The sequence below is a fragment of the Pseudophryne corroboree genome, chromosome 6, assembly GCF_028390025.1.
Source record: "Pseudophryne corroboree isolate aPseCor3 chromosome 6, aPseCor3.hap2, whole genome shotgun sequence".
NCBI classification, from domain to species: Eukaryota; Metazoa; Chordata; class Amphibia; order Anura; family Myobatrachidae; genus Pseudophryne; species Pseudophryne corroboree.
This window is the reverse complement of record NC_086449.1, coordinates 240,708,353-240,732,620: the sequence shown is the minus strand read 5'-3', so window position 1 is coordinate 240,732,620 and position 24,268 is coordinate 240,708,353. Positions and strand designations below refer to the sequence as shown.

General features: G+C 48.1%; 1 protein-coding gene and 1 non-coding gene across 2 annotated transcripts in view; both read left to right on the top strand.

Annotated features, from left to right (window-relative positions):
• KIF7 (kinesin family member 7) overlaps positions 1-24,268 on the top strand; it is a 216,779-nt gene that overhangs the window by 77,092 nt on the left and 115,419 nt on the right. The gene's annotated exons all lie outside the window — the stretch shown is intronic.
• LOC134938179 (U2 spliceosomal RNA) lies at positions 23,887-24,071 on the top strand. Its single transcript, XR_010180797.1, has one exon. It is a non-coding gene; the product is annotated as a U2 spliceosomal RNA (small nuclear RNA).

The window sequence follows — 24,268 nt, the reverse complement described above, 5'->3', positions numbered from 1 at the left end:
GAGGCTGTGCTGTGCATGTTGGGAACAGTCAAAGCTTTGAGCCTGTTGGTGCCTCGGATCAAGATCCTACTCTACACCCCGATGTTAGTCCTCGTGGAGCCCAGTGTACCTCGCAGAAAGAAATTTAACAACGGTAAGTTCTTACCATAGATCTCATTTTTTATGAGTACTACAACATTTGAGTTTAAAAGGACCATTGTCCCAACAGTACTCTATATATTTACGCTCCCTATTGACTAACAAACTGCCTCTGGAAGCTACGTAAGGACAACACGTTTACATTGGAAGCTTTGTGGATTGCTCTCCATGCCAGGACAGCAGTCTCCTATCACCATGTGCATTCAGCTGCATTGGTGTAATGCACATCACCATGCAACTCTGGAGTTCTGAATTGCTCTACACCATCTGGCAGTCAGACAAATCTGGTCATGCCAGTAAAATACTTCCTGCCCAAATGTCAACTGTAAAGTTGGAATAATGGTCTGGGGCAGTATTTCATATTTTGGCCTGCCACTTAGTTCCACTGACGGGCATTATTAATGCTGCAGCAGAGGGGGGGGATGCATGAAAAGAGTGGAGAAGTTGCCCATGGCAACAAATCAGTTTGAAGAAACATTTTATCAAGTGCATTCTATAAAATTATACTTAGCAGCTCATTGGTTGCCATGGGCAACTTCTCCTCTGACACACATCCAAGTATTGTGTGCCTCTAGGTTTTTGCGCATTGGGGGCATTGAATACAATATTACTCCTCATCGCAATGTAGGTGTTTTATTTAAATCAGTACATGGTGGAAACCAGCCTATCTCTTTAATAAAATACGTGAAAGTTGTAGTTGCTGTAAATCCATCTCATAACCCTAGGAGCCATTGGTTGCTTTATCTGCACTACATGTATTAAGGACATGTTGCTTTTGTATTTACATGAAAGGAGGGCTGACAGCTAGGCAAGCGGAATGTAATGCTTAGAAATCAACTAGAAGAGTCATAGAAGCTTTCTGCTGCGGGGTACACTGGGCTCCACAAGGAATTACATTGGGGTGTAGAGTAGGATCTTGATCCGAGGCACCAACAGGCTCAAAGCTTTTTACTGTTCCCAAGATGCACAGCGCCGCCTCCTGTATAACCCCGCCTCCATGCCAGGGAGCTCAGTTTGTAAGTTGGTGCCTTGCAGTATACAGGCACTTTACAGGTGGCTGCCTTAAGCAGCATTATTCAAAGTAATTATAGACTGAACAGTGGATTCTGTTTGAAGACTTCAAGGGCTGCTACTGGTAAAGTCTTAGAGACTTTTCAGCGTGCAGCTCCATCACCCCCAGTGGCGCTGTATTCTCCTGCGCAGGAGTTGCCGGGTCACTGCAGCGGAGACGGAGGCTTCTTCTTAACTGTGAGTCACACACACACACCGCCGTCTCCGGGATCGCGGGGCCGCAGACAAAGGGGGAGGTTAAGGGGCTCCTGTGCCGCACTTTACCGCGATCCAGCGCTTCCATAGGAGGCGGGCCGCGCGCGCTGGCGTGGGCACTGATTACTTGGCAGCTTGCTCCACTAGCCACCAGGGTATTATTCAGGGCACAGGTCAGTGGGATTTAGTATAATTCCCCGTTTTATATTCTGCCCCCATACCCGGTGGGGATGCCAGCAGGGGGAGCAGGTCGGACCTGAGGCCGCTCCCCCCAGCCCCAGGGCGCCATTTCTACAATGTTCCCGCCCTGGAGCTGCCTCCTTCTCCTTCACTCCTGGTCAGCGGCCATTTCAGCTTGAGCCTTGCTGTTCCTGGGATTGCTGGGGCAAATCCTCCTCTGTGGAAACGCCTGACTGCCAGTGCTGTGCTTCCTACAGGACACTTGAGTATTCTACCTGTCACTGGGACTGTGTTAGAGAGTGCATACCTTCAGGGTTGTGTGGTACAAACACCCTGTGATATACATCCAGTGCTTACTGTGTTTGTTATATCTATTGTTATCACATATAGCCATACTGAGTATTATTTTGTATTGCTAGTCCAGTGCAGTTTATGGTACATAATTTCTGCATGGTACATTTGTGACTATATATCTGTGTGTGTGCATGTAGCTGCTGTGTGGTTGCCTTATTGCAGGGTATTTCACTCAGCGTGCTATTCCTTTATTGCTATACCTGAGGGGGCCAAGTGTTTCAGGTTTTTCTATTTTCAATGTAGGGTTATATCACAAAATATACTGTTGTGGTATTTTTGCTTGGGATTTATAGTCACCATATATTCTTTATCTATTGAACCTCCGGTCTGTGCCGTCTGAGTGTTCTTGCTAGGTATAGTGCTGCTACACCTTGTACCGGGTTGCCCATTATTGTGCACTTAATTATGTCTGCTACACGTGGCAACGACGTTGGGGCCTCTCCCACACTGTGTGGTTGTGAGGCCGCTGACGCAACAGAGGATAATTTAGCAGCTGAGAGTTCAAGTTCAGGGGGTTCATTACCCCCCAGTAGGTCAGTAGCGCTTGGGGCATCACAGGATCCGTCTTGGGCTACAGTCTCCATATTGCTAAGCACGCTTGGGACTAAATTGACGCCCCCTGTGGGACCACCTGTGCCACTGCAGCAGTTTAAGGTTCCTGCTGTGAACCCGCCATGGGCGGATCAGCTTTCCACTCAGCTGCAGCATTTGAACCGATCTATGACTAAATCTAAGTCTCACTCTCGCCCACCAAAGACTAAGTCATCTCCTAAACGGGCCATTACCTCCTCCCAATCCACAGCTTTAACCCACATGTCCTCGGAGGAGGAAGGTGCATATACTGACCCCGATGACACTGCCGCTGACGTTTCAGATGGGGAAGGAAAGTCATCCGTGGATGTCCCGGATTTGATTGAGGCGATTCTGCTCATTCTTCAAGTGTCTGATGAGTCTGAGACTGAAACTGTCTCCAAGAAACCGGATAGGTTTAAACGTAAGAAGGTGGTTAAACAGGTTTTATCTTTCTCTAAACACCTGGTTGACATACATCAGGAATCCTGGGGACAAAGTTTACACCGAATAAGAGACTATTGGCTCGCTATCCTCTCTCTACGGAGGTGTGTAAAAAAATTGGGAAACCTCACCGCCTGTTGATTCTCATGTGGCGCGTATGGTTGTTTCCTCTGCTCTGCCAGAGGAAACAACGTGTGGAGGGCTGTTTAAAAGCGATTTATACCCTAACGGGGGCTGTACATAGGCCAACAATTGCAGCGACTTGGGCTGCTGAAGCTGTTGAGGCGTGGGCTCAGGAACTCGAGGCGGAACTGTCTGCCGACGCGTCTGAGTATGCTTGACAATGTCTCTCATATATTGCCATGGCTTCTCTGTACCTTAAGGAGGCGGCCTCCGATGCCGTGGTGCTCGTGGCCAAGGCTGCTACTGCATCCATGTTGGCCAGACGTATCCTTTGGCTGAGATCCTGGTCGGTGGATTTGGATTCTAAGAAAACCCTGGAGGTGCTTCCTTTCAAAGGAGACATTTTTTTTTTGGAGAAGACCTATCTGATCTGGCTACGGCTAAAACAGCTTGCCTACCTAGTACGGCTCCTTCTGCACAGAAGGCTAAAAGTTATTTCCCTCGGCCCTTTCGTACTCCAGGTAAAGCAAAAGGTCAGGCGTACCCAAAGCAAGCTCGTGCTTCCAGACCAAACAAGCCCAGACCAAAGCGTGCCCGGGCTGCCCATCAGCAAGCTTCCAAAACTGACAAGCCTGCTGCATGACGGGGCGGGCCTCCTTCTGGGGGATCCCAGGCTAGGGGGCCGACTTCTAGGTTTTGCCAAGGAATGGTTGAAGACCACTTCGGATGCCTGGGCGAGGGAAGTCGTCGCTCGAGGTTACGCCATACCTTTCAAGAATCGTCCCCTGCAGCGGTTTTGCCTAACAGATGTGCCTCTGGATCCGGCAAAAGCAAACACGTTGCACTCAGTGGTATATTCCCTCCTGGTCACAGGAGTGGTGGTACAGGTGCCTCTGGCTCAGAGAGGCAAGGGGTACTATTCCACGCTGTTTCTAGTACCGAAACCGAACGGGTTCTCGCGGCTCATTCTCAATCTGAAGTCCTTGAACAAGCATGTGCGGGTCTTCAAGTTTTGTATGGAAACTCTGCGCTCCATTGTTCTGGTCCTGGAGCCTGGGAACTATATGGTCTCCCTGGATATACAGGATGCCTACCTGCATATTCCTATTGCAGTATCTCGTCAACAGTACCTGCGGTTTGCGGTGGGCAACCTGCATTACCAATTTCAGGCTTTACCCTTTGGTTTGACAACGGCTCCCCGAGTTTTCACCAAAGTAATGGCGGTCATGATGGCAACTCTCCGCCGTCAAGGGGTCAGGATCCTACCGTACTTGGACGATTTATTGATCCTGGCAAATTCCCCAGAATGTCTCCTGTGTCATCTCTATCTGACGGTCCGGTCCATGAAAGCCCACGGGTGGCTGATCAACTGGAAGAAATCCTCCCTGGTTTCTGCTCTAAGCATGTTACACCTGGGAGCGTTATTGGATACTCACAACCTACGGTTGTCCCTGTCTCAGGAGAAAGTCCTGAAGCTTCAGGACAGGATTCGATGCTTCCTATCTTGTCCGCAAGTGTCGATACATTCGGCAATGCAAGTGCTGGGTCTCATGGTGTCTGCTTTCGACATGGTAGAGTATGCTCAGTTCCACTCTCGCCCTCTGCAGAAATGAATTCTGACCAAGTGGGACGGCCTGCCTCACCGGATCAGATCTCACATGATATCCTTGTCTCCGGAGGTCCGCCTGTCACTGAGTTGGTGGCTGCAGGACCAACGATTGAGCAGGGGCCGTCCCTTCTGGATATCCAACTGGGTCCTTCTGACTACGGATTGCCAGTCTGAGAGGTTGGGGCGCGGTGTTGGAACAACACTCTCTTCAGGGTCGATGGACCAAGGAGGAGTCTCTGCTCCCAATCAATATTCTGGAACTGAGGGCAGTGTTCAACGCGTTGACAATGGCCCAGCATCTAATTCAGAACAGACCTGTTCAAGTACAGTCGGACAACGCCACCACGGTGGCGTACATAAATCATCAAGGCGGCACTCGAAGCTGCATGGCAATGAGGGAAGTATCAAGGATTCTTCAGTGGGCAGAACGCCATCTGCCGGCCATATCAGCAGTGTTCATTCCGGGCGTTCTGAACTGGGAGGCGGACTATCTCAGTTGTCAGGACGTGCACGCTGGAGAATGGAGCCTACATCCAGAGGTGTTTCAACTTCTCGTGGACAAGTGGGGCCTTCCAGATGTGGACCTGATGGCGTCTCGACACAATCCCAAGGTTCCGGTCTTCAGAGCAAGCACAAGGGATCTTGAAGCAGCATTCGTGGATGCTCTGTCAATCCCATGGAACTTTCGGCTGCCGTACGTGTTTCCTCCAGTGTCACTCCTGCCCAGAGTAATACGGAAGTTCAAGCAAGAAGAAGGAAAACTACTTCTGCTAGCTCCAGCGTGGCCCAGACGGCACTGGTTCTCCGATCTACTGGGTCTCTCGTTGGATCGTTCCCTTCTACTTCCACAACGACCAGACCTCCTCGTTCAGGGCCCTTGTGTTTATCAGGACTTGGCCCGTCTGGCTTTGGCGGCATGGCTCTTGAGGCTTCCGTCCTGAGGGCCAAGAGTTTTTCTGAGGCGTCGTTTAAACTATGTTGAAAGCCCGTAAGCTGGCTGCTCGGATTTACCATAGGGTCTGGAAAGCTTACTTTACTTGGTGTGCGTCTCACAATCATGACGTTTTCAAGTTTAGCACGGCCAAACTGTTGGCCTTCCTACAACAGGGCCTGGACTTAGGCCTGCGCATGGCCTCCCTCAAGGTTCACATTTCTGCCTTGTCGGTTTGGTTTCAGAGAAAGATTGCCACCCTACCTGATGTCCATACATTCACTCAGGGTGTGTTGCGGATTCAGCATCGTTATGTGCCGCCTGTGGCCCCTTGGGACTTGTCGGTGGTATTGGAGGCCTTGCAAGTGTTTCTGCTTGAGCCTCTTGCCTCTGCTGACCTTAAGTGGCTTTCCCTTAAGGTCCTATTCTTGCTGGCTTTTGCTTTGGCTAGAAGGATCTCGGACTTGGGTGCCTTATCCTGCAAGTCTCCCTATTTGGTTTTTCACCGTGACCGGGCGGTTCTTAGAACATGGCCAGGTTATTTGCCTAAGGTGGTGTCTTCTTTCCACCTTAACCAGGAGATTGTGGTTCCGGCCTTAAATTCTCCTGAGTTGTCTCCCAAAGAGCAGTCTTTGGATGTGGTACGGGCTCTCCGTATCTATGTGAAGAGAACTTCCTTCGTAAGGAAATCTGATTATCTTTTTGTATTGTTTGGTTTTCACAAACGTGGCTGGCCTGCTTTGGCCAGATGGATTAGAATGGTGATTGCATATGCTTATGTACAGGCTGGTCGTCCAGCTCCTGCTACCATCAAAGCCCATTCTACTCAGTCGGTTGGACCTTCTTGGGCGGACCACCGTGGTGCGACCCTTGAACAATTGTGCAAGGCGGCTACGTGGTCCTCAGCGAACACGTTTATAAGGTTCTATGCCTTCGATACCGCCGCTTCCCAGGATGCTTTCTTTGGACGCCGGGTTCTTGTGCCCGCTACAGTGCGTCCCCTCCCGTGAGGAACTGCTTTGGGACATCCCCGATGTTATTTCTTGTGGAGCCCAGTGTACCCCGCAGCAGAAAACAAGATTTATGGTAAGAACTTAACGTTGTTAAATCTCTTTCTGCGAGGTACACTGGGCTCCACAAGGCGCCCACCCTGACGCACTTAGTTTTTTTGGGTTGGTATTGGCATAGCCGCTGACACCCTCTCCTGCGGTGAATGTGTGGTGTAATTGGCTACGATCGGTTGTCATCTTTGGTACCTTCTACTGCATTGGGCAGGTTAACAAAACTGAGCTCCCTGGCATGGAGGCGGGGTTATAGAGGAGGCGGCGCTGTGCATCTTGGGAACAGTGAAAAGCTTTGAGCCTGTTGGTGCCTAGGATTAAGATCCTACTCTACACCCCGATTGTAATTCCTTGTGGAGCCCAGTGTACCTCGCAGAAAGAGATTTAACAACTGTAAATTCTTACCATAAATCTCGTTTTTCATCCCAAGTACCAAAGCCCCATGGCTCCAGGCATTTGTCCAGTACAGGAGGACTTGCTGTTTTTATCATGGATCTTGTTTTTATTACATATTTAAATGTATATACTTTATCTATCACAGCCTTATCGTAATGTCCATACACGTGTTTCATATCATTCTTCTGTTAGGAATTTTAACAGGTCATTCGGATCCCAAATGCAGTCTTCCGATGTTCTTTATTTGCAGTGCCTTACAGTAAAGTTTGTGTGTCTCCATTCAGGAATTCAACATATTTAGGGAGTTTAAGGAGTCAAGCTTTGTGAGTGTCAATTGCTTTGATTGAAGAATAATTTGACAGATTTGTGACACTGAGAGAATGTGGGAGAATTAGGTGAAATCTAACATTTGCATTAAATATTGTTGTTTGAAACCGATGTTGCAAGCTTTAGACTAACATTTATCACAACACAACTCCTTCAGCTAATGCATATTGACATGATAAAGGTGATGTCCCATGAAAAAATGATTTTTTATTTTTTTTGTTCAACAGGAATCACTTTTGTTTACTGTAAGAAGATGTTTATTTACCTTTTCTTTGAAGCTGCTACTAGTTTTTTACAATTTGCTATGTGTCATATGACTAAAGGCCCGTACACACTGGCCGATATATCGGCCGTTCTCTTGAACGGCCGATATATTGCGGGTCCGTCGGCCAGTGTGTACGGCCGATATGACTGTGAACTCCGTTGTTCACAGACGTATCGCGTTGGCCCCGCAGCACAGCCGACGGCCAATATATCTACCGATATGTTGGCGCGTCGCTGTGTGTGTACGGCGGTCGGCCGACCGCCCGTACACATGCTGCGGCGGCCGGTGGGGATTGACAGCTGAACTGGGCGGGCGTGTTCATGACGTCAGTCCCCGGCGGATCGGGCAGTGTGTATGGCACTTAAAATTTTTCAGGAAGTGTAGCTGGCTCCACCCCTTCTATATCCCTCCAAGCCCAGTTTAGATTATTGCCTCAAGGAGCCAGGTGCTACAAGGGCTGTCTCCAGCCCTCTTCACATTTTATTTTATTTCTTTTGCTTGATCTTCACTGAGGACTTCCAACAGGCAGGCTGTATGCTGCTGCAGTTTGTCTGAAACAGTGAAAGCCTTCAGGGGGACCCCTCACTACTTATTGTAAAGCTTGTGTGCGGGTATCCGGCCACAGGATCAACAGACCCTGGGGACCCAACACAGCTTATTGAGAAGCTGCTGTCTGGTCCCGCAGCCTTCCACACTCCATATGACGTTTGCAGCGGTGAGTATCCCACCATTGTGGGCCTCTTTAGCTGCAGGTACCCCCCCATCCCCCCAGCATGGTAACGTCATTGTGCTAGTTATTCCACATGCCCTATCCTTGTATCTGTGATCACAGCACTAGTGAAGTCGCGGGGCAGCATTACTGCCGGCTGCTCTCTGCTTCTGCCAATGATAGTCATGGCAGAGCCACCCTGACAGCGCTGCTTGTCTCTAATTGGCCAACCCTCCTCATCAGCTTCAGATAATAGCTGCACCAAAGTACCGCCTTTATTTGAAGGGTGCCGTGAGTCAAAAAAGGTTTGGGAAACCACTCCACTATAGTTATACTAAATCTACCTCCGCACCCTTCCTACTGAGATGATGGACATTGTCAGTATCTCTCCCTGCCTATTATTGTGACATTCTACAGTTCTTAAGACCAGATCGGGACGTCAACTATATCGGCGATCCTCAACGTTTTAGCAGAATATCCTCCGGGACACTATGGGCTTTGAGAACTCCCACTCAAATAGCATCTATCAAGGGTATTATCTAAGGTGTAGTATTGAAACACGTCACCACAGGTAGGTTGTAACATAATATAATAGAGATGCTCACATTCACACTTTACTGGGGGTAGGTGTATGTTACTATGTGGTAGATAGTTCAAGCGGTTTTATGTTATTTTTTGCTAAATTACCGTAGTTTGGGCCTTTCAGGTATAATTACTATTCGTTCATACACTGTATATGACGCTTCTCTTACTCTCTGTGCCTCCTTAGAGAAGGGTCACTATCTTCCTACGTTCATTTCAGTGTTAGTAATTATACGGTGGTATGGGACCATTCACGTGAATGTCATAGCTTCACATACGCACTTCCATAGGGACAGGCCTTTAGCATTGGCTGTACACCGGATTGGTGTTATATATATCTAGATTTATTCAGACTCAATATACATTACTGGTAATTCTGGTTACTTAGTTGTATCATTGGGTTTGTTCTGTGGTCCAGTTATGTTTAGACTGAGAGTTCCTTTTCTCCTCTTGTGTGTAGATAACATTATTCTAGATAGCTATGTGGACTGTTGTTATTCTGGTAAACTTAGAAGGTGGTTTATTCTATAACCATACATTTCTCCACTGACACCTCTGTTACTATACACTAACACTTTTGATGCTTTAGTCTGATGCGGACGTTTGCAGGTAAGGTTTACCTCCATTTTGTATTCGGTCACTCTTCCACAATGTCTCTTATTTTCCTTAAGGGAATTGTACAGAACTCTACAGGTGACTCAAATAGTGTCCGTCACTGTGTACATATAGCTTTGATTTGTTGGTACTGTAGCACCATTATCTCTAGGCTCACCATAGAAGCCAATTACGATAACAGTGGCATCTGTTGGTCAGTTTCCTTGTTTTTCTCATCTTCAGTATATTGTAGAGAAATTTGATTACTAGGACTCTGCACTAGTGTGAGAAATGTCACACCAATGGTAGAAGAGACAAAAATAACAATGAAGGGGCTCTTCTGTGTTACCTCTGTTGCCTCGCTGCTATGTAACAGGGCTTTTCATCTGCAGGTTCTGGGTTCTATGACTCTACATGTCTTGGCTACTCTTGGCATGTCTTTATGCCACTTGTCATTGTTGGAGATTGGTCTTCCAGGATTCTTTCCTCTACTCTTGCCTCACTGGTAGGACAGGTGTCCAAGACAGGGTTTACTGGTGCATGGGTGAGGGTTGCAGTCCCCTCACCTCCTTGTTACCTCCTTTTGTGATCCCCTGGGGAGGGGGAGGGGGAGGGTTACATGTAGCCCTATGTTCTAGCTTGGATTTCCCTCTAAAATGCTTTTTTTTTTTTTTTTGCGGGTGTTTTTCGCTTGGTCCACTCCTGTATGCCACAGTCTCTCTCGCTCAGGGAGTTTTCCATTACCTCTGTAGATCCTCATTTTGTGTCTGAATGAACGTCCTGTTCTTTGGATCGCGAGAGTGCACACAGACAGTGGAATTCTGTCCTTTATACAGCAGACTCTCCTATGCAGTTGACTTTCCTAGGTGTCCGGTTCTCCCTAATTCTCCAACATATCGCTTAAACCATAGCAGTACTCTTTCAAGCTCTGGTTTGATTCCTTGGTTGAGCTTGGTGCTAGATCTTTTGGTATCTTCTTGCAGTCAGCCTGTAGATCTTACTGTAACAGCTGTAGCGTTTTCGTTCCAGGATGCCTGTTGAGGCCATGTTTCCTGCAGCATTCTCCAGTGGCTCTCTCTTCCTCCTGATTCAGGTTAGTCCCGGAGGGAGTAATATGCTGGTCTTCGACTAGGTTTGCTTATACACTTGGTACCTTTATATAGTTATTTCTCTAACGTCCTAAGTGGATGCTGGGGACTCCGTCAGGACCATGGGGAATAGCGGCTCCGCAGGAGACAGGGCACAAAAATAAAGCTTTAGGATTAGGTGGTGTGTACTGGCTCCTCCCCCTATGACCCTCCTCCAAGCCTCAGTTAGGTTTTTGTGCCCGTCCGAGCAGGGTGCAATCTAGGTGGCTCTCCTAAAGAGCTGCTTAGAAAAAGTTTTTAGGTTTTTTATTTTCAGTGAGTCCTGCTGGCAACAGGCTCACTGCATCGAGGGACTTAGGGGAGAGAATTTCAACTCACTTGCGTGCAGGATGGATTGGATTCTTAGGCTACTGGACACCATTAGCTCCAGAGGGAGTCGGAACACAGGTCTCACCCTGGGGTTTGTCCCGGAGCCGCGCCGCCGACCCCCCTTACAGATGCTGAAGATTGAAGGTCCGGAAACAGGCGGCAGAAGGCTCTTCAGTCTTCATGAAGGTAGCGCACAGCACTGCAGCTGTGCGCCATTGTTGTCACACACTTCACACCAAGCGGTCACGGAGGGTGCAGGGCGCTGCTGGGGGCGCCCTGGGCAGCAATATTTAATACCTTTATGGCAAAAGAATACATCACATATAGCCATTGAGGCTATATGTATGTATTTAACCCATGCCAGATATCTAAAACTCCGGGAGAAAAGCCCGCCGAAATAGGGGGCGGGGCTTATTCTCCTCAGCACACAGCGCCATTTTCCTGCTCAGCTCCGCTGTGAGGAAGGCTCCCAGGACTCTCCCCTGCACTGCACTACAGAAACAGGGTAAAACAGAGAGGGGGGGCATTTTTTGGCGATATTTTGATATATTTAAGCTGCTATAAGGAACAACACTTATATAAGGTTGTTCCCATATATATTATAGCGCTTGGGTGTGTGCTGGCAAACTCTCCCTCTGTCTCCCCAAAGGGCTAGTAGGGTCCTGTCTTCGATAAGAGCATTCCCTGTGTGTCTGCTGTGTGTCAGTACGTGTGTGTCGACATGTATGAGGACGATGTTGGTGTGGAGGCAGAGCAATTGCCGATAATGGTGATGTCACCCCCCAGGGAGTCGACACCGGAATGGATGGCTTTGTTTATGGAATTACGTGATAATGTCAGCACATTACAAAAATCAGTTGACGACATGAGACGGCCGGCAAACCAGTTAGTACCTGCCCAGGCGTCTCAGACACCGTCAGGGGCTGTAAAGCGCCCTTTACCTCAGTCGGTCGACACAGACCCAGACACAGACACTGAATCTAGTGTCGACGGTGATGAAACAAACATATTTTCAAGTAGGGCCACACGTTATATGATCACGGCAATGAAGGAGGCTTTGCATATCTCTGATACTGCAAGTACCACAAAAAGGGGTATTATGTGGGGTGTGAAAAACCTACCTGTAGTTTTTCCTGAATCAGAGGAATTAAATGATGTATGTGATGAAGCGTGGGTTAACCCAGATAGAAAAGTGCTAATTTCAAAAAAGTTATTAGCATTATACCCTTTCCCGCCAGAGGTTAGGGCGCGCTGGAAAACACCCCCTAGGGTGGATAAGGCGCTCACACGCTTATCAAAACAAGTGGCGTTACCGTCTCCTGATACGGCCGCCCTCAGGGATCCAGCTGATAGGAGACTGGAAACTACCCTAAAAAGTATATACACACATACTGGTGTTATACTGCGACCAGCCATCGCCTCAGCCTGGATGTGCAGTGCTGGGGTCGTCTGGTTGGATTCCCTGACTGAAAATATTGATACCCTGGATAGGGACAGTATTTTATTGACTATAGAGCAATTAAAGGATGCTTTCCTTTATATGCGAGATGCTCAGAGAGATATTTGCACTCTGGCATCGAGAGTAAATGCGATGTCCATATCTGCCAGAAGGAGTTTATGGACGCGACAGTGGTCAGGTGATGCGGATTCCAAACGACATATGGAAGTATTGCCGTATAAAGGGGAGGAATTATTTGGCGTCGGTCTATCGGATCTGGTGGCCACGGCAACTGCCGGAAAATCCACCTTTTTACCTCAGACCCCCTCCCAACAGAAAAAGACACCGTCTTTTCAGCCGCAGTCCTTTCGGTCCTATAAGAACAAGCGGACAAAAGGACAGTCATATCTGCCTCGGGGCAGAGGAAGGGGTAAGAGAGGGCAGCAAGCAGCCCCTGCCCAGGAACAGAAGCCCTCTCAGGGTTCTGCAAAGCCCTCAGCATGACGCTGGGGCCTTACAAGCGGACTCAGGAGCGGTGGGGGGTCGACTCAAGAATTTCAGCGCACAGTGGGCTTGCTCACAGGTGGACCCCTGGATCCTGCAGGTAGTATCTCAGGGTTACAGGTTGGAATTCGAGAAGTCTCCCCCTCGCAGGTTCCTAAAGTCTGCTTTGCCAACGTCTCCCTCAGACAGGGCGACGGTATTGGAAGCCATTCACAAGCTGTTTTCTCAGCAGGTGATAGTCAAGGTACCCCTCCTACAACAGGGAAAGGGGTATTACTCCACGCTATTTGTGGTACCGAAGCCGGACGGCTCGGTAAGACCTATTCTAAATCTGAAATCTTTGAACCTGTACATACAAAAATTCAAGTTCAAGATGGAGTCACTCAGAGCAGTGATAGCGAATCTGGAAGAAGGGGACTTTATGGTGTCCCTGGACATAAAGGATGCTTACCTGCATGTCCCAATTTGCCCTTCACATCAAGGGTACCTCAGGTTCGTGGTGCAAAACTGTCATTATCGGTTTCAGACGCTGCCGTTTGGATTGTCCACGGCACCTCGGGTCTTTACCAAGGTAATGGCCGAAATGATGATTCTTCTGCGAAGAAGAGGCGTATTAATTATCCCTTACTTGGACGATCTCCTGATAAGGGCAAGGTCCAGAGAACAGCTGGAGGACGGAGTAGCACTAACCCGACTAGTGCTGCAACAACACGGGTGGATTCTGAATTTTCCAAAATCTCAGTTGACCCCGACGACACGTCTGCTGTTCCTGGGAATGATTCTGGACACGGTTCAGAAAAAGGTGTTTCTTCCGGAGGAGAAAGCCAGGGAGTTATCCGAACTTGTCAGGAACCTCCTAAAACCAGGGAAAGTGTCTGTGCATCAATGCACAAGAGTCCTGGGAAAGATGGTGGCTTCTTACGAAGCGATTCCATTCGGCAGATTCCACGCACGAACTTTTCAGTGGGATCTGCTGGACAAATGGTCCGGATCACATCTGCAGATGCATCAGCGGATAACCTTATCGCCACGGACAAGGGTGTCTCTTCTGTGGTGGTTGCAGAGTGCTCATCTGTTAGAGGGCCGCAGATTCGGCATACAGGACTGGGTCCTGGTGACCACGGATGCCAGTCTGAGAGGCTGGGGAGCGGTCACACAGGGAAGAAACTTCCAGGGAGTATGGTCAAGCCTGGAGATGTCTCTTCACATAAATATACTGGAGCTAAGAGCGATTTACAATGCTCTAAGTCTGGCAAAACCCCTGCTTCAGGGTCAGCCGGTGTTGATCCAGTCGGACAACATCACGGCAGTCGCCCACGTAAACAGACAGGGCGGCACAAGAAGCAGGACAGCAATGGCAGAAGCTGCAAGGATTCTTCGCTGGGCGGAAGATCATGTGATAGCACTGTCAGCAGTATTCATTCCGGGAGTGGACAACTGGGAAGCAGACTTCCTCAGCAGACACGATCTACACCCGGGAGAGTGGGGACTTCATCCAGAAGTCTTCCACATGATTGTGAACCGTTGGGAAAAACCAATGGTGGATATGATGGCGTCCCGCCTCAACAAAAAACTGGACAGGTATTGCGCCAGGTCAAGAGACCCTCAGGCAATAGCTGTGGACGCTCTGGTAACACCGTGGGTGTTCCAGTCAGTGTATGTGTTCCCTCCTCTGCCTCTCATACCAAAAGTACTGAGAATTATACGGCAAAAGGGAGTAAGAACGATACTAGTGGCTCCGGATTGGCCAAGAAGAACTTGGTACCCGGAACTTCAAGAGATGCTCACGGAGGATCCGTGGCCTCTACCTCTAAGACGGGACCTGCTTCAGCAGGGACCGTGTCTATTCCAAGACTTACCGCGGCTGCGTTTGACGGCATGGCGGTTGAACGCCGAATTCTAAGGGAAAAAGGCATTCCGGAAGAGGTCATTCCTACACTGGTAAAAGCCAGGAAGGAGGTGACTGCACAACATTATCACCGCATTTGGAGGAAATATGTTGCGTGGTGTGAGGCCAGGAAGGCCCCCACGGAGGAATTTCAACTGGGTCGATTCCTACATTTCCTGCAAACAGGATTGTCTATGGGCCTCAAATTGGGGTCCATTAAGGTTCAAATTTCGGCCCTGTCGATTTTCTTCCAGAAAGAATTGGCTTCAGTTCCTGAAGTCCAGACTTTTGTAAAAGGAGTACTACATATACAGCCCCCGGTTGTGCCCCCAGTGGCACCGTGGGATCTTAATGTAGTCTTGGATTTTCTCAAATCCCATTGGTTTGAGCCGCTCAAATCGGTGGAGTTGAAGTATCTTACATGGAAAGTAACCATGCTACTGGCCCTGGCTTCAGCCAGGAGAGTATCAGAATTGGCGGCTTTATCATATAAGAGCCCATATCTGATTTTCCATACGGAGAGGGCAGAACTGCGGACGCGTCCTCATTTTCTGCCTAAGGTGGTGTCAGCGTTTCACCTGAACCAGCCTATTGTGGTGCCTGCGGCTACTAACGATTTGGAGGATTCCAAGTTGTTGGACGTGGTCCGGGCATTGAAAATATATATTTCAAGAACGGCGGGAGTCAGAAAGTCTGACTCACTGTTTATATTGTATGCACCCAACAAGATGGGTGCTCCTGCTTCTAAGCAGACGATTGCTCGTTGGATTTGTAGCACAATTCAACTTGCACATTCTGTGGCAGGCTTGCCACAACCTAAATCTGTCAAGGCCCATTCCACAAGGAAAGTGGGCTCATCCTGGGCGGCTGCCCGGGGGGTCTCGGCATTACAACTCTGCCGAGCTGCTACTTGGTCAGGGGCAAACACGTTTGCAAAATTCTACAAATTTGATACCCTGGCTGAGGAGGACCTTGAGTTCTCTCATTCGGTGCTGCAGAGTCATCCGCACTCTCCCGCCCGTTTGGGAGCTTTGGTATAATCCCCATGGTCCTGACGGAGTCCCCAGCATCCACTTAGGACGTTAGAGAAAATAAGAATTTACTTACCGATAATTCTATTTCTCGTAGTCCGTAGTGGATGCTGGGCGCCCATCCCAAGTGCGGATTGTCTGCAATACTTGTACATAGTTATTGTTACAAACAAATTCGGGTTGTTATTGTTGTGAGCCGTCTGTTCAGAGGCTCCTACGTTTGTCATACTGTTAACTGGGTTCAGATCACAAGTTATACGGTGTGATTGGTGTGGCTGGTATGAGTCTTACCCGGGATTCAATATCCTTCCTTATTGTGTACGCTCGTCCGGGCACAGTATCCTAACTGAGGCTTGGAGGAGGGTCATAGGGGGAGGAGCCAGTACACACCACCTAATCCTAAAGCTTTATTTTTGTGCCCTGTCTCCTGCGGAGCCGCTATTCCCCATGGTCCTGACGGAGTCCCCAGCATCCACTACGGACTACGAGAAATAGAATTATCGGTAAGTAAATTCTTATTTTTTATAACTAATATAATTTTTATTAATTTTGATTAGTATTTATAAGAAAAGATACTGGAGCAAATATTATATAGCTTTGGATGATAATGGTCTCTAAATTGGCCGCTGCTACAGAGAGAGAGTACATAATGAAAATGCAGATACTGGATAGTCTAATTCAGTGGCGTGCGGTGAGGTCAGTGGCTGGTGAGGCACTGCAGCGATAATGTCCACCGAATTCCGTCGATGACCCCTATAGCCAACCACTACTGCACCTGTGCCGATGCCAGCTGCCGCCGCCCCTGAGGCCCGCTACTCCTGCCACTAATGGCCACCACTTCCGCCAATGGCTTACAAAATCGCCATCAACTACCCCAACCCCCCACCACTAATTTGCATCGCAGTCCACTACCGCCAATACACGCAGCCTGCCTGCCCATCAAACTTGTGATGAGCAGGCGACTAATATATTGTCAATTTTTATCAAATAAAAAAATAAATATTAGTGTTTAGGACTGGGGAGGGAGTGGGAGGAGGACATATTGCCACTTGTGCAATGCTATTAAGTTAATGAAAGTCCTGGACAACAAAATAGCCAGCAAAGCGTGACAGGAAGAGTGTGATGCCAGGGAGCTGGTGACAGGTAGAGGGTGGCAGCAGTCTGTGCCAACTGTGGGTGACAGGAAGTGTGTGATGCCAGGGAGAGGGTGACAGCAGTGGGTGACAGGAGAGGAGAGGGTGATGACAGGAAGCTGGTGACAGGAAGAGGGCGACAGGGATAGGGTGGCAGCAGTCAGTGCCAACTGTGGGTGACAGGGAGAGGGTGACAGGAAGAACGTGATGCCAGGGAGAAGGTGACAGGGAGAGGGCGACAGGAGAGGGTGATACAAGGGAGAGGGTGACAGGAAGAAGGTGACAGCAGTGGTTGACAGGGAGAGGGTGACACAAGGGAGAGGGTGACAGGAAGAACGTGACGCCAGGGAGAGGGTGACAGCATTGCATGATGCCAGGGAGAGGGTAACAGCAGTAACAGAGGGTGAGAGTGTGATAGAGAGAAGGAAAGGGTGATGGGAATAGGTCCTGGGCCTAGAACTGCAGCGCGGCTCCTCTGCATCGACCGCACTCAGTGACTATAGCATACCTCCCAACTTTCTTTATCCTGAAAGAGGAACACACGTGTGGCACAAAGGGGCGTGGCATCGCGGTGATACAGCGATCGTAAGCCACGCCCCTTAGTCCATCACTGAAGGGGGCATGCCCAGCGCTCTGTGAGCAGCTGGCGTGACCCCTCTCTCTCTCTCACTCGTGAATAGAAGCGCAAAGCATCAGTGACAGGAGCCTCTCAACTGCCCCGCCACCGCAGGACACTGCTGCCCGCGGGAGGGACAGCGGGAAAGTCCCACAAAAACGGGACTGTCCCGTGAAAATTGGGACAGTTGGGAGATATACCATAGTAAGCCAGAGACAGGCAGTAGTGGCTGTGTCAAAGGGGGAGTGAGGTGCAGGGGCAAACGCAGGATTTAGTCGGGGGGGGGTTCCATGTGTGTGTGTGCATGTGTGTATATATGTGTATAATATATATACATATATGTGTGTGTGTGTGTATATATATATATATATATATATATATATATATATATATATATATATATATAGATCATAGACGAATTGGCACTCCCTGGACGATACCAAGCCGGCACCGGTGCCCTCTCCAAATAGAACTATTGCATAGAGGAGAAAGAAGGAGCGGCACTCGGCGACTTGAAAGGAGAAAAGTGTATTCAAACAACACAGCAAGGAATCCGACGTTTCGGGGCTCACATGCCCCTTTGTCAAGGTGTACAACAGTGTAAGGAAGTGTGAAACATACCTTTATAGTGTGGAAGAAGCCCCACGCGTGCACACAGTGAGCGGCAAACGGCCCCGTCGTCCGGCGCCGTCCATCGACATCATCAACGAGCGGCCGCCCGGTACCATGGTAACTGGGTACACGTCGTTGCCGCATCGCATCGTGGGAAATGTAGTGCGCTGAAAAGACAGATACATACATACAGTGCCCAGCACCTGCTAAAAACTAAACACAATCCCAGCAGCATGCATTGAAACTGGTAATTCAAATAGGTTTCTTATGCTAAATGCATTTAATTCAACCATAATGGCGTATTACACTAAACGCCGACGGGTTGAGCCTGTAATTCAATATGAAGGAAGCCCTATCCTACAGTGTAGGAACGGAGCAACAATAGACATCTGCTGGGGTTGCGTTTCGGAGGTTAAACATGTGATGGTATAATAAGGAATAGTGTTGTAGACAGACCCTTAGGGGACACATTATGTACAAGTATATGTTATACATGAGAACTTTAACATTAGTTCAGGAAGGCATGCAAGAGGACAGATATAAGAATAAAGCAGTATCATAATAAAGATGTTCCGGGTGTGACGAAGTCCATGAGTAGCATTCAATTATGTGTAAACAAATTCCACGGCATCATCTCATTTAGTCCCCAACACTATTCCTTATTATTCCATCACATTTTTAACCTCCGAAACACAACCCGAGCAGATGTCTATTGTTGCTCCATTCCTACACTGTAGGATAGGGCTTCCTTCATATTGAATTACAGGCTCAACCCGTCGGCATTTAGTGTAATACGCCATTATGGTTGAATTAAATGCATTTAGCATAAGAAACCTATTTGAATTACCAGTTTCAATACATGCTGCTGGGATTGTGTTTAGTTTTTAGCAGGTGCTGGGCACTGTATGTATGTATCTGTCTTTTCAGCGCACTACATTTCCCACGCTGCGATGCGGCAACGACGTGTACCCAGTTACCATGGTACCGGGCGGCCGCTCGTTGATGACGTCGATGGACGACGGGGCCGTTTGGCGCTCACTGTGTGCACGCATGGGGCTTCTTCCACACTATAAAGGTATGTTTTACACTTCCTTGCACTGTTGTACACCTTGACAAAGGGGCATGTGAGCCCCGAAACGTTGGATTCCTTGCTGTGTTGTTTCAATACACTTTTCTCCTTTCAAGTCGCTGAGTGCCGCTCCTTCTTTCTCCTATATCTATATATATATATATATATATATATATATATATATACATATATATATATATACACACACTGCTCAAAAAAATAAAGGGAACAGTTAAACAACACAATGTAACTCCAAGTCAATCACACTTCTGTGAAATCAAACTGTCCACTTAGGAGGCAACGCTGATTGACAATCAATTTCACATGCTGTTGTGCAAATGGAATAGACAACAGGTGGAAATTCTAGGCAATTAGCAAGACACACCCAATAAAGGAGTTGTTCTGCAGGTGGTGACCACAGTCCACTTCTCAGCTCCTATGCTTTCTGGCTGATGTTTTGGTCACTTTTGAAAGCTGGCGGTGCTTTCACTCTAGTGGTAGCATGAGACGGAGTCTACAACCCACACAAGTGGCTCAGGTAGTGCAGCTCATCCAGGATGGCACATCAATGCGAGCTGTGGCAAGAAGGTTTGCTGTGTCTGTCAGCGTAGTGTCCAGAGCATGGAGGCGCTACCAAGAGACAGGCCAGTACATCAGGAGACGTGGAGGAGGCCGTAGGAGGGCAACAACCCAGCAGCAGGACCGCTTCCTCCGCCTTTGTGCAATGAGGAACAGGGGAAGCACTGCCAGAGCCCTGCAAAATGACCTCCAGCAAGCCACAAATGTGCATGTGTCTACTCAAACGATCAGAAACAGACTTCATGAGGGTGGTATGAGGGCCCGACGTCCACAGGTGGGGGTTGTGCTTACAGCCCAACACCGTGCAGGACGTTTGGCATTTGCCAGAGAACACCAAGATTGGCAAATTCGCCACTGGCGCCCTGTGCTCTTTACAGATGAAAGCAGGTTCTCACTGAGCACATGTGACAGATGTGACAGAGTCTGGAGATGCCAAGGAGAACGGTCTGCTGCCTGCAACATCCTCCAGCATGACCGGTTTGGCAGTGGTTCAGTAATGGTGTGGGGTGGCATTTCTTTGGGAGGCCACACAGCCCTCCATGTGCTCGCCAGAGGTAGCCTGACTGCCATTAGGTACCGAGATGAGATCCTCAGACCCCTTGTGAGACCATATGCTGGTGCAGTTGGCCCTGGGTTTCTCCTAATGCAAGACAATGCTAGACCTCCTGTGGCTGGAGTGTGTCAGCAGTTCCTGCAAGACGAAGGCATTGATGCTATGGACTGGCCCGCCCGTTCCCCAGACCTGAATCCAATTGAGCACATCTGGGACATCATGTCTCGCTCCATCCATGATCCATCACAGACTTTTCAGGAGTTGGCGGATGCTTTAGTCCAGGTCTGGGAGGAGATCCCTCAGGAGGCCATCTGCCACCTCATCAGGAGCATACCCAGGCGTAGTAGGGAGGTCATACAGGCAGGTGGAGGCCACACACACACTACTGAGCCTCATTTTGACTTGTTTTAAGGACATTACATCAAAGTTGGATCAGCCTGTAGTGTCTTTTTCCACTTTAATTTTGAGTGTGACTCCAAATCCAGACCTCCATGGGTTAATAAATTTGATTTCCATTGATCATTTTTGTGTGATTTTGTTGTCAGCACATTCAACTATGTAAAGAACAAAGTATTTAATAAGAATATTTCATTCATTCAGATCTAGGATGTGTTATTTTACTGTTCCCTTTATTTTTTTGAGCAGTGTATGTGTATGTGTGTGTGTGTGTGTGTGTGTGTGTGTATATATATATATATATATTATAAATAAGGGCGCACTCGGTGAGATAAAAATAAAGAGTACTGTACTATAAAATAACAGGCTCACGTACATCAAAGTTTAAAAGCATGAGGGTAAGGTAAGTTCACCGATGCCTCCGGAAAGCAACAGCGGCACGTTCCAGATAACTCCAGCAGCAGTGTAAGATCGTCAGCATCTCAGCCTACAGAACTCGTTATCAGCAAATGTGAATCAATCGCGTCCTTCCAGGCCGCGCCCAACACGTTTCATCACTCTCGGACTTAGAAGAGCATACAGGATGGAAGAAATGGTGGCACTCAGAAATAATTTAGACGACACAACCGCTGGTTTGGTCGACGTTTCAGGGACACCTCCCTTTTATCAAGACACGACCAGCTTTTACAAAATAGTAGATTTGTGTGTGTATATATATATATATATATATATGTATATATATAACAACTTACCAAACAACAATAGTGGACTGCAGGCCGCCGCGTCCAGCCGAGGGACGATGACATCACCGGCGCGACCCTGCGCCGGGAATCACAGACTGTCGGGTAGGAGGCGCGGCTTGCCAGTGATGAAACATAGTTGCTAAGCAACCAATACAAACAACATAGGGTGCAATGGCGGACATGGAATAACAATTCTACCTTCATGCTATACACAGAAACCTCTACGGAAATCTTGTGTCACCAAACTCTTGTAAACAGATAAATATAATAAACCTAAAGCGCTGTTATCTATCCTAATCAGATAGTGCCATAAGAGGCTATAAAACAATATATACAATGTCAATTAGAGAGACAGCGCTTGGGGTGAAGAGCATACCAATTGGGTCAAATAGAGGTACTGATCTGGGGTCCTAGATACATAAATTCTGAACTGCCTAATAGCAGGGACCTGCCGGGTGCCCTCCTACAGTAAAGGTAATATATCTGGTGTAACAGGCGGCACTCATGGACATCTCACTCACGGAGCAGGCAGCCAGCAGGGTGAGGACGGAGGGAGCTGCTGTGGCTGAGCATGCACACCCAGCAGCTCCCTCTCAGACATTCTGGATGCAGAGAACTGCATAGTTATTTGTTGTGCTGCAGCAGGCAGCTTCGCGGTCTCGAATGCGATCGCAGACGCGCCTTTTGCTGAGATGGAGACACAGCTGTCTCCTTCTCAAAAATAAGGGGGATTCCCTGCGTGCTCCACTGATGGTGGAAGTGGGACTGGGATCTCTGTGGCAGCACCGCGCACAGGGAACTTTTTCTCCATACAGTTCCCTGACCAGCAGCTGTATGTGCTGGTATCCAGGCTGGAGGACGGGCTGCTGGAAGAGCGGGCAGGGACGGCCGCATACAGAGTCTAGTGTAAATATTTCATATCCCTGGTTCCCGCTCCTCCCCCCTACCCTTCCCGAATCCTCTACTGCCCAATCACAGTGACAGGGTCGTGCTTTCATATGGACTGAATGAAAGCATGCCCTTGCCAAAGAGGCACTTCTACCAGTGCTGCTTATAGGGATTTTTTCACTGGCCTTTTTCTGCCTGATGCTTGGCCCCGCCCCCCTCTACTGGCCATTTCACACAGACAGCGTGAGGCACCCCAGAGCGGTGCCTCCGACACACTTTTAAAACTGTTTCACAGAAGAGAAACAATTAAAATATAAAGGTTAAAGCAGATACTTATGACACATAATGTGTCATAAGTGTCTTCTTTATATTATTTTAATCATTATGACAGGGGAGGCACTGCCTCCCCTGACTGCACGTCCCAGGTCTAATTGTGTTAATGCGACTCTGTGTATGTGTGTGTGTATGTATATATATATATATATATATATATATATATATATATATATATATATATATATATATATATATATATAGTTGAGCCTATGCACACGGAGGTATGAGCCTCAATGATTGGTCCATGATGACGTTAGTCACAGATGCGCTGTGAGGATTAAATATACACTGGCGTCAGTATAAGGAAATGTCTAACTATGCGAGCCACACATGCTCTGTAAGAGATATCAAAATGAGGCTTGGCTAACAGCAGAAGTACTGCTTTGAAGGATCTCCAGCGCACATGCGCACAACGGCGGATTATCACTGTACAAGCTAAACAGGGAAACTACTGTACCATAACCTCTGAGGAAGCCGCTGACCCCTAGAGGAGGCGGAAAAACACGTCCGAAGCCCCCACTGCACGTTGCACAAGCCGGCATTGTCTCACTAACTACAAGGAGGATAATATCCCTGAACAGCTGTCTCTCCAGGTGCCCCCAAAAAACGGGAACCCACAAGGGATACAGAGACATCAGGACCTCTCCAGTGATTAAGTGAGTGGGTGACTACCCAGGAACTGTTTTACTTTTGTGTTGTCCTGGCCAGGACTAAGAACTGTTACAAAGTAGTGCATGTTTCAGCACACCTAGTGCATTAAATCCTCCTAAATGAGAGACTAATTTTCATGAGCTACAAATTGATTGACATTGGAGAAATCTGTTTATTTGTGGACTCTGACTGCACAGCTAGAGCGGAAAAGAGAAACTATGTTCCTTTTATATTAGTTGTTGCTGCTCATCCAATTTTATTCACAGTAATTGAGAATTTTATATGTATATTTGAGTGTCTTATAATGCCGGCCGGTGTTTGTATGTTTATTATATGATTGTTTTTCAATATGTCTTATTAACAGTAAAAATTATATACATCTTAATCTCCTACCAGTGCTGACTTGTTCCTATGGGGTTTTTTTTTACACTTGGTACCTGCCCATCTCTTCTTAGTCCTTTGGCTAAGATCAGGTAGTCTGTTCTTATCCGTTTACTATCTGATACGCACCCTCTCTGGGACACATTTATTAAAGGGAATTTTAGAATAGGGAGATGGAAGAAAAGCTTGCTCTGTCCACTCCACACCTTGACCTAGTATTGAAGTACTACCAGGACCGGTACACAACGCTTAGGTTGTGTTGGACTCCCTGGTCTTGGCGGATCTTCATGATGGTCCTGATAGGTCTTTTGTGAGAGGTTGGTGTCAGGGTTTGGTGCTCTGTCTTGTCACTATTCCTTCCTCAAGGGTTGTGCTGAAATTCACACGCTTTTGGCAGTTGGTCACTTCTGGCTCCTGCCTTCCACACTTCTCAACCATTGTGTT